Genomic DNA, 8,835 nt, shown 5'->3' with positions numbered 1-8,835 from the left:
AAGAAGCAATTTGGAGGTCCCTGTACAAACTGGCTCTATTTTACCTGAGTTGCCCCCCCTCCAGTGTGTACTCCGAAAGAGTGTTTAGTGCAGCCAGGAACCTTGTCAGCGAAAGGCATAGGAGGTTGCTTCCACAAAATGTGGAGAAGATGATGTTCATAAAATGAATTATCAACTCTTCCAGGGAGACCAGCCTCCAGAACGTACAGAGGGACCTGTGGTTCCAGCGGGGACAAATTAATACTCTGTGAGGATGAGGATGTACACACTGAAGAGGGTGAGGAATCGGTGGATGAGGAGGATGAGGATGACATCTTGCCTCCGTAGAGCCAGTTTGTGCAGGGACTGATTAATAGCCAGCTTGTTTTGTGGGGGCCCAAACGAACCAATCATTTCAGCCACAGTTGTGTGGCAGACCCTGGCGCTGAAATGATTGGTTTGTTAAAGTGTGCATGTCCTGTTTATACAACATAAGGGTGGGTGGGAGGGCCCAAGGACAATTCCATCTTGCGCCTCTTTTTTTTCTTTGCATTATGTACAGTTTGGGGCCTAGTTTTTCAAACTGCCATCCTGTCTGCCACTGCAGTTTCACGCCTAGATGGGTCACGTGTTTGTGCCGCCCACTCGTGTCGCTTAGCATAGTCATCCAGCTACCTCGGTGCAACCTTTTGGACATAAAAACACTATTGTGAGGTGTGAGGTGTTCAGAATAGACTGGAAATGAGTGGAAATTAAGGTTATTGAGGTTAATAATAGCATAGGAGCAGAAAAGCCTACAAATTCTGTGATTTTAGCTATTTTTATGCTTTTTTTCAAAAAAATACAGATCCAAAACACAAAACCCAGAACCTAAAACACGGAAGGGTGGTTTTGGCAAAACCAATCCAGATCCAAAACACGAAGAAAGATCCAGATCCAAAACCAAAACACAAAACACGTAAAGTGGCCGGTGCACACCCCTAATTAAGGGCACTACTACTGTGGGCATTGTGTAAAAGGGGCACTAATGTGTGTCATAACATGAATAAGGGACACTACTATGTGAAGTAATGTGAATCAGGGGCACTATGGGCCTGATTCAGAGTCGGTCACTATTTGCGCTCGCTCGTCCAGAAAATAGGGGTGGCTATTCAAATGAACCGTTCGCTGTTTGCGGTCTGTTCACGCCTCTAGGTCTGAACGAGCGAACAAAACTTGCGGTCGTTTTTTGGGAAACTACGCCCCCTGGCCGCTCGCATCCTACATCATGTCCGCTATTTATTAGATTAATCGAGTACATCGAACAGGGTATGAGCTGCTCGCTATTCTTGTGGTTGGTTTTTGCTACCACAATTTTGCGAGCAGTTCTGGCTAAAAAAAACCAAGTGACGTTGTCAATGACGCTGCTGTTTTAATTATGCACACCCATAAAACGCCCGTTTTGACCTTTAAGCACGCCTGCGATCGGATCTCCACCGTTTTAAAGCACCTTCCCCTGTTACCACCCACATACGCCTTGTTCTGTCACTCAAAATAGCAGGCATTCGCTATATTGCGAGCACAAGATTTTCGGCCACACTGACTGGTTCGCGCATGCATATTACGATCCGTTCGCATGCGCAGTTGGGCAAACATCGCTCGGAGCGAACGAGCAGCCACTTGCGTCCGGCTCTGAATCAGGCCCTATGTGCGGTGTAATGTGGATAAGATTGTGAATCTGTTGAGTAATATTTCATGTGGGTGCCTATATGTGTGTTTTTTTTTCTTGTGTATTTTTTCAGTACTTGTTGAAAATAGGAGGGGCAGAACTCTAAGTGGGAGGAGTAAATGAATAGAAAGGGGAGGAGTCAATACTAATTCTTAAACTGCCCCCCCTAAAAGTAAAGTCTAGGTCCCCCACTGCGTCCACCTCCCTGTCACCACTCACAAACGGCACTTCCTGTCAATCTACATCGAAGGTCTCTGCGGGCTCCCTGCATACTCTGAGAGAGCCCTTACCGTACTCAGCGACCTGTTTGTGCACGCGCAATGATATGCATACGCATGTGCAGATTGCAAACATCGGCTCGCACCGTCCGTTCTCTCACTTGAGCTGCTTGCTGAATCAGGCCCACAGTACAGAACCGGTCGCAGGGATTTTGTGACATAGGGGCTGATTCAGAGGTGGATGCAGTTTAGGTCGGTGCTGCCTCTTCTTAAGCAGCGGATCTGAGAAATTATGCAAATGGTGCAGGGGCTGTCTTTTGTAAATAGACGCAAACTGCCGGCTTCTCTGATCCACTGCCTAAGTCTGAAGATGCAGCAACGGCCAAACATCGCCACCATTGGGTGGTCCATCGGACATCTGATTTGCCCTAAGATTGCTCATAATGGTGGTGATTCAGCAGAGGACGCAAGTGCTATCGCAGCAGCTAACATGGTAACTTTCTGCATGCATTACTCATTGACGCAGCATCAGATAATCTGCGATCCCATCGACTGTCTGAGTGACTCATGGGTCACGCAAGCCAGCCACCGCAGATGCAACAAAGAGGCCATGAAATCTCCATCTGCCGACGGAGATCCTGGCCTCTTCCCTCCTCCCCAATGGCGGCTACACACCTCTGTTTTGGGAAACTGAGGCCGTCACCGCCCCCTTCCCGTCCACAACTGACAGCAGACTGTCAATAACTGACAGTCTGTTGACGCACTGCGTGCGATCATGCAGGACCCATCCTGCACATGTGCAGAACGGGTCCTGCGCACACGCAGATTTCCGAACATCGGGAATCTGTGCGCAGACATACATCTGCTTCCTCTGCTGAACAGGGCCGTAACTACGGTAGTGCGACCAGTGCCATGGCACAGCAGGGCAGGGGGCGCTGTTTGTGCCTGTCCATTTTCCTGTTTATTATCTTTCTCACTTGTAGCTTCCTATTCTTTTATCCCCAGCATCTCCTGGCCTCCCCTATCTCTGCCCTGGCCCTTCCCCATGAGGCCATGGCCCTTTTTCAGGTGCACTATCTTATTTTAAAAAATGGGGGGCGGCAATGCTCTCCCTGGCACAGGGCACCAAAAAGTCTAGTTACGGCTTTGCTGCTGAATCACCCTCGATGTCCACACCATCTAATGATGGAAATGAACAGTCTCAAGATGCTGCAAGTGCTATCAACTCAGAATCAGCCCCACAAGCCCATTTTTCTGCTGCTGCAACCATTTGGTCACAAGAAGGTGCATGACACAATGCAATGGAAGTGTGATGAGTGCAGAGGTCCAAAATCAGATTCCTTCTGATGAGTAGTGATGAGAAGCAGAGCAGTTCTTACTGAATGCAGGCTAGGTAGGCTCACATGGAAAAATCTATTTTAAGTTGTGTGATATAGTTGGGCAGCACATATGGTGTAATGGTTAGCATTACTGCCTCACACCACTAAGGTCGTGGTTTTGATTCCCACTACAGCCCTAACTGTGCGGAGTTTGTATATTCTCCCTGTGCTTGTGTGGGTTTCCTCTGGGTACTCCGGTTTCTTCCCACACTCCAAAAATTTACTGGTAGGTCAATTGGTTCCCAATAAAAATTAACCATAGTGTGTATGTGTGTGTGTGTGTGTGTGTACATAAGGTAGGGAATATAGGGCCTGATTCAGACCCTCTCGCAAGCGCATAGCGCTCGCAAGCAGGTTGATGGTGGCCCAGTGCGCATGCGTACGCCGGAGACGGCTCCGACTTGCGCATGCACGTGACCTGGCGAGCGACGGTCGCTCCGTCGCTCCGGGTCTCGCACCAAAAGGGGGCGGCTATTGATTTTGATTGACCGCTCGCACCATTTTGGAGGCGTGGCAGGGGGGTGGCTTCACAAATGGAGGCGTTCCCAAGCGGACGCCTGCCGTTTGTGGGTGACCCCACTGACATTACCAGTGATGTCAATGGGAGAGCTTCCGGCTCTATTAGAGCCAGAAGCTCCCTGGGGCTTGCAGCCACGAGACCCTACCACAAGGGTCTCGTCGCAAGACCGATGGTCACGATGGTCTTGACCATCGCGACCATCATCCTGGCCGCTCGCAATAACTGTGGGTGGTCACCAACATCTATGCGAGCGGCCAGGAGGCCGCTCCAAAAAAATAAAAGAAACGCCCTGATTCAGAGCGAGCGCTCTTTCAGAGCGTCCGGCTCTGAATTAGGGCCATAGATTGTAAGCTCCACTGGGGCAGGGACTGATGATGTGAATGGACATATATTTTCTGTAAAGCGCTGTGGAATATGTATGCGCTATATAATTAACTGGTAATAAATAAATACATATTTAACTGAGCTTCAAGAGAGGAACTACCGGTTTAGTGAATAGCGCCCCCTATACCCCCTAAATCCATTCCGTAGAATGGATTTTGCATACACACGGTACCATCTGTACCACCGACTTGAAAAATATCTTTCAAAGATATCTTTCAAATGGTGCGTACACACAGGATGATTAAAATGCTCGATATGAACAATATCAATCATATCGTTATCGTTCATATCGTGCATTTTTTGGTCCCTTCCAAGCCACCATCGACCTGCGATGCGCGGGAACGCATGGACGATAACGCTATCGTCCATCACCCATGCATGCAGGCCAACCTGGTCGATATCGACCAGGTTACTGTATGGACCCGCGATCGTTGAGCGATATTCTTATCTCTAACGGTCGTCCCATGTGTATGCACCAAAAGATCTTTCCAAGATATATTTCATCCTGCCACATCTCTGAACAGGCAAATTTGACAATATCATCCAAGTTGGCGTGCATGTATGGACGATGAAAAAAATATCTTTATCGTCCATGCGGGAACGCGCATCGTTGGTAGTTGTCAGGTTGGTGACTGCAAAAAAGTGAACGATAACGATATAAACATGAAAGTCATACCGTGTGTACGCACCATATATGAAAAAGTAAATTTAAAAGGCTAAAGAAAATTGATAGGTTGCAATAAATTATAGGTGGTCCTAAAGCAATAGTAGTCAGCTGACAAACAGATAATAGAAATAAAATATTTACTTTTTTCAGCATGTGCATTCCCATCTCTGGGCCCGATTCATTACGGATCGCAACTGCCATTACGCATGCGCATGCATCGCAGTGCGCGAAGGTCTCACTGCGATCACAGACACTACGCAGACTCATCTCAGAGACATCGACAGGAAGTGAGCATTTGGGGGTGTTGACGGGGGGGTGGTCTGTGTAACGCAGGCATGTCAGTGCGTTTGAATGCCGTTACAGGGGCGGGTATAAATTAGTCACTGCGATGGCATACGTAGCTTGAGATCTGACTGCGTGCGACGAGGTTAGCAATTTCTGAGTAAGGTCTGACCTTGTGCAATTATGCGTGAGGCTCCGATGGTCCTTGAGGATCCCAATTGTTTCTCAGAATTACAATGTATTACGGATGTGAGTAAGGGGAAGTGGGCACTCTTATCTTGTGCTGCGACGGCATAGCGATTGCAAACATTAGCATATTGTCGCAGTGGGTCTGCGTGCGTAATCGCAGCTGCGATCCGTAATGAATCAGGCCCTCTATCCACAATCTTACAAATGGCTGCGCAACAAATCTACTAGCCTGACATTATCTTTTATTTCTGAAGCACAATCCACTTCTCTTCTCGCAAAGGGGCCCATTCATTAAGTATGCACATTTTGGCCTAGGCTAGAGATAAAAAGTGGAAAATACAAAAGACGCTGCTATAAAAGGTAGTGGATTGGGGTCTCCCAACATCCCAAAAGGTGCAAATGTTATGGTATAGTACTACTAGCGCTGGATGGGTAAAGTAAAAAGAAAGTGGAATACTGCAGGTTAGAACAGAAATACCACTCCAATTAGTTTGAAATGAACGGTATGGTATTTATTTATAAACCGCAAGAAATAGTCATATAGACAATATTAGTAAAAAAAAAACGTTATTTTCATTGTAAAAAAACAAAAACTAGTCCTGGTACAGATAGGTGCGTTTAGCCCTTTTCTGGTTTTGACAAGGAGTCTCTGTGGAATGGATGTATTAAATGTTCCTAATTAGCCAGTGTCGGCAGCTGTTACTGGGTATTACAGCAGTAGAGATACAGCCAGTTGGGGATTTTACCTAGGGACTGCACTCCCCCCCGCCCCCCAAAAAAATCCGCCACCTCCAGTGAGTCTGTGCACTGGCTTCACTGGCAGCGGCGTGGCTTCCCATTGGAAGCACTACCTGCCAATCACACACAGGACAGGTAATCTCAGGGGGAGTTGTTTTCCATGATACCACCATGGCAGACTGTGATGAACAGAGAGAGTGCTACAATAGGAAGCCACTCCTCTGCCTTACCATCAGCCCTACCTAGTTTCTAGGTGTCTGCAGCCGATGCAGGCGTTTGTACGCATTTGCCACTGCCAGTTCCACCGATGTATGTGTGCATGTGCCGGTCCCAGCACCTGCCAGATCCATGGAACTGTCTCCTCCACCTGGACTGCAGCATGGGCAGCCCCCAAATGAAGAGGGTAGGACCAGTCATTGGGTACAACAGTTTTTTGTTGGGTGTATCCACAGAAATATGAGTACTCGTGGTTTTGGAGGGGCCCTCCTAATTTTTCTTGGTTGTAGCAGGCAAGATTCAGTATTCCCTGGGGTTTTGATACTTTTGCTGGACAACTGTGGCTCTTTTGATTTCCTTATTAGTGGGAGATGCTCTGCGGCTTTTTGTGGTCTCTGCATCTTAGACTATGGGCCCCATTTAAGAATGAAGCTTATTACTAGCAGTATTTTTCATTTAGTATAACTGTGATACAAACAAAAATGCCACTAGTGTTTATCAATACTTACCCCTCTGATGAGGTCCAGCTAAGTCCTCCTCGTTGGTGAGATCCTCCGCTCAGCTGCTGGCAGCCTAACACTGTCAGAGACAGGCTTCTGTGTAATGCACATGCATGTGCATGGCACTGTAACCCGGCGGGGACCCGGCAGTGCCTGGAAGGCTTCGCTGAAGCTGGAGAGGCAGAGCTACGATCACTTTACTTTGTGCTGCAGGACCCCCGGTGGCCTATTGAATATGCACGGTCATCAGACCACGAATGCGCGAGTGGCTATTACAGGGGAGGGATCCAAAGGATCCCTTTCCTGATAACTTTTGCTGTAAGTAGCCTACTGGGGCCAAGCTTTCCAATGCTGGGAGGAGGCAGAGGCGGAGCCAACCAGGAGGACGCAACCACGGAGAGGTGTGGACGCGACCACAGAGCAGGTAAGCCAAGGAGAGAGGAATGAAGAGAGTGCATAGGGGGGGGGCACGGCCTGAGGCGTCACCATAGGTGCAGGCCTTGGCCCAGGGTCGGTCCGGGATTATAGCAGCCGCACCCCCTACGGTGGTTACACCACTGCTGTGACAGGGCTTTCTCGGAAGCTCTGTCCTGGAGCCTGAAGATTGATAAATGCAAGAAAAAAAATCAAAATTTTCATTTTGCAATATTTAATATTATATTACAAATGCATAAAAATGCGGGATGTGATAACTATGAGGTCTATTTAGTAAACGTAATAATCGCATTTTTCCAGCATATTAGCTGGAGCATGCGATAATTAAGCTATCTACATATTTAAGTGCAGTGAAAAGTCCAGATAAATCACTGTAGACCATGCAGCCCCCATAGGGAGTAACGGGGGCTACTGCCAGGCAAAATTTTTGCTTCTGTCCTTTTTTCAAGCAAACATAACGGTAACGCCATCTCTTGATGGCATTATGCATACTTTCCCCTACCTACATGCTGTCGGTGGCTGGGACTCAGGCACTGGATACGTGTCCTCCTCCCTCTAGGTCCCATGATGCCTTACTTCATAGGCTCCTCCCTACAGCTTGCCGTGCAGTCTCTCCTCTTCACAGTGCGGGGTGTGATCCGGCACATGTTCACTGAATGGCATTCAGATTTCGCCTCCACAATCAGTGTTCACCAGGACAGCTCATTTTTGTGTCAGCTGTACCGGTGGCAGATTTCAAATAAATATGGTGGAACACATATTGCGAAAAGTGGTGATTTTTATGTAAGATTATTAGAATTTTTAACTAAATAGACCCGTATGCCCCTCAAAGTCTTTCATTTATATATATTTCCAATTTTTGTATCTACCACTTGTACATGAAAGCATTTGTTAGGCCGAAGCCTTTAATCCCTTACTACTAGTTTTCTCCTTTCTAGCAGCTGGTTGCCATGTCAACAAGACCAGTGCCGGACTCATGGTTGTTATTTATAGTGGCGATTACAATACAGCTTGATGATTTATTATAGCTATCTCTCGGAACTCACATATATAAACACATGTGTACATACATTTATAAATTTGGTAAAGAAAATGGTCTTTCTTGATTGGAGAAAATTCCTGGAAACGAAGGTGTGTAAATCACAGCTGGGCTGCACAGCGGCTCTTCTTTAAATCTTCAGCCATCCTGTCTAAATAGTTTTAGCCATTAAAAAATCTATGACATTGTCTGTAATCTTTATCTGTTAGTTATGTGATAAAATAAAAACTACAGGTTCCAGGATGCATTGCAGGTAATAAACACAACCATAAATATCAAAATGTCACATGAAATGATTAAATATTGACCCTGCTCTGTCTGGCTTTTCCTATGTAACTATAACTTAACTCTAATGTGATGAGAAATATTTTTGCATCTGACGAGACTGTGATAGTAAATTCCACTATAAAAAATAGCTTTGTGTACCCATCACCTACACAGGGTGGAGATTGCCATTTTTTCCTATTGAACTAATAATCATGAGAATGTAGTGCCACAAAGCCTAGAAAGCAGACAATTTTTGCCTCATGCATCCATACCTACCAACTCAACAACTTAGGCGGAACAGACCCGATTTGAGG

Source organism: Taudactylus pleione, unplaced genomic scaffold (genome assembly GCF_031769625.1).
Source record: "Taudactylus pleione unplaced genomic scaffold, aTauple2 ptg000089l, whole genome shotgun sequence".
Taxonomy (NCBI): Eukaryota; Metazoa; Chordata; class Amphibia; order Anura; family Myobatrachidae; genus Taudactylus; species Taudactylus pleione.
Note: the sequence above shows the minus strand (reverse complement) of the source record.